Source organism: Scylla paramamosain, chromosome 25, assembly GCF_035594125.1.
Source record: "Scylla paramamosain isolate STU-SP2022 chromosome 25, ASM3559412v1, whole genome shotgun sequence".
Lineage (NCBI taxonomy): Eukaryota > Metazoa > Arthropoda > Malacostraca > Decapoda > Portunidae > Scylla > Scylla paramamosain.
In genome coordinates this window covers 2,232,501-2,235,000 of record NC_087175.1, presented here as the reverse complement: position 1 = coordinate 2,235,000, position 2,500 = coordinate 2,232,501, and the positions used below count along the sequence as shown (strand labels likewise).

General features: G+C 45.6%; 1 protein-coding gene across 1 annotated transcript in view; it reads right to left on the bottom strand.

The window, feature by feature from the left end:
- LOC135112996 (uncharacterized) overlaps positions 1-2,500 on the bottom strand; it is a 221,504-nt gene that overhangs the window by 148,042 nt on the left and 70,962 nt on the right. The window lies entirely within an intron of this gene.

The following is a 2,500-nucleotide window of genomic DNA, read 5'->3' as shown; positions in this document are numbered from 1 at the left end:
GGAGGAGGAGGAGGAGGAGGAGGAGGAGGAGGAGGAGGAGGAGGAGGAGGAGGAGGAGGAGGAAGAGAACAAGAAGAACAAGGAGAAAACGGAGAAGACAACAACACAGGAAGAAAAAAAGATACAACAACAACAACAACAACAACAACAACAAAACGAAGAGATGAAGAAGAAGAAGAGGAAGAAGAACAAGAATAAGAAGAACAAGAAGAAAAAACAAGAAAAAGAAGACAAGAAGAAAACGAAGAACAAGAACAAGAAAAGGAAAGGGTAGAAAAGAAGAAACCGAAGACGAACAACAACAACAACAACAACAACAACAACAACAACAACAACAACAATATTCACTAGTGTCACATCACCTCTACCAAATAACAGGGACCTTGAAAAATAACCAAAACCTTCCTCCTCCTCCTCCTCCTCTTCTTCTTCTTCTTCTTCTTCTTCCTCCTCCTCCTCCTCCTCCTCCTCCTCCTCCTCCTCCTCCTCCTCCTCCTCCTCCTCCTCCTCCTCCTCCTCAAGCTCTCGGTCACGGTGTAGCAACATGCATATATGAATTCTTTATGAAGCTACAAATGTGTGGGAGAGAAGGGAGAGGAATGGGAGAGAGGGAGAGAGAATAGAGAGAGAGAAAGGGAGCGAGAATAGAGAATAGAGAGAATAGAGAAGAGAGAGAGAGAGAGAGAGAGAGAGAGAGAGAGAGAGAGAGAGAGAGAGAGAGAGAGAGAGAGAGAGAGAGAGAGAGAGAGAGAGAGAGAGAGAGAGAGAAATTGTGAGAGGGAGAGAGAGACTGAGGAGGGAAGGGTGGAGGTATTGAAGGAAAAGGAGGTGATGTGTCAGGTTAGAGGATATTAGTAAAGGGAGGAGGAGGAGGAGGAGGAGGAGGAGGAGGAGGAGGAGGAGGAGGAGGAGGAGGAGGAGGAGGAGGAGGAGGAGGAGGAGGAGGAGGAAGAAATGGTGATATATATTTTTGCTTTTCATTTCAATCTTCTCCTCTCTTCCTCCTCCTCCTCCTCCTCCTCCTCCTCCTCCTCTTCCTCCTCCCAAGTGACACACGCTGACAATATAAATTCAGTGCTTACGTATGCTCTCTCTCTCTCTCTCTCTCTCTCTCTCTCTCTCTCTCTCTCTCTCTCTCTCTCTCTCTCTCTCTCTCTCTCTCTCTCTCTCTCTCTCTCTCTCTCTCTCTGTCTCTCTCTCTCTCTCTCTCTCCTTCCCTCCACTGACGTAACCTCCTCCGTTTCAGCGTCTCTTTTCCCTCCAACTTTCCTCCAACTTCCCTCCTTACCTTCATAGTCCATACCTAAATTTCCTCCTCCTCCTCCTCCTCCTTCCTCCTCCTCTTCATACTTATTTTTTCCTCCATATACCTTCTCAAGTGCCTAGATTATTTTTTTCTCTCCAGTCTTTCCTCCCTCCATCTCATCATTTTCTCTCCACTCTCACCTCCTGCGTCTTTCCTCCACCTTGTTTCCTCCATCTTTGCCTCCTCTCCCTCTCAATCTTCTCTCTATTAACACTCTCTCTCTCTCTCTTCCCTACTTCCTTTCTGCAGTTTCTCTCTTCTATTCTTTTTTTCTTTGTCTTCCTCCTCCTCCTCCTCCTCCTCCTCCTCCTCCTCCTCCTCCTCCTCCTCCAAAATTATATTGCCCTAAACTGAATCACTGAAAAGACTCCTTGGAACACTAAAGTTTGGAGGAGGAGGAGGAGGAGGAGGAGGAGGAGGAGGAGGAGGAGGAGGAGGAGGAGGAGGAGGAGGAGGAGGAGGAGAAGGAGGAGGAGGAGTCGTGCCCCAAATATTTCCGTAACTGTTCTTTTCTTTTCTTTCTGTTTTTTCATCGCCACTTTTTTGTTCGTGTGTGTGTGTGTGTGTGTGTGTGTGTGTGTGTGTGTGTGTGTGTGTGTGTGTGTGTGTGTGTGTGTGTGTGTGTGTGTGTGTGTGTGTGTGTGTGTGTGTGTGTTTCTTCCACCGCTATTTTTTATTACCTCTTTTGTCGATATATCAGCGTGTGTGCTCAACCCCCCTCTCTCTCTCTCTCTCTCTCTCTCTCTCTCTCTCTCAATACACCGCCCATACCATGCATACCTTCACACCATCAGCCATAAACTCCAATCTTTTCTTTCCTTTATGGGGGGACACAATTAGTGAGTGTTTTCCTTGTAGTCGTTTTTATCCTCGTCTTCCTCCCTTGTACAATGAAGAGGAGGGTGTAGATAGACGGATACTAATAGAGACAAGTGGGTAGAATAGAAAGTTAAAGGTAGATAAAGCATAGAGATAGATAGAATGATAAAGAAGAGAAGGGAGCCAAGAAAGAATGAAAGGAAGGAGAGAAAGGGTGAATAAGAGATGAGGGAGAGAGGATGCATAGATAGAAAAGGAGTAAAGAGATAGATAGAAATAAATAAAACACATAGATAGATAGATAACAAGCGAGAGAAGGAGAAGAAACCAAGGAAGAAGGAAAGAAAGAATACTGAAAGGAAAAAAAAGAACGAA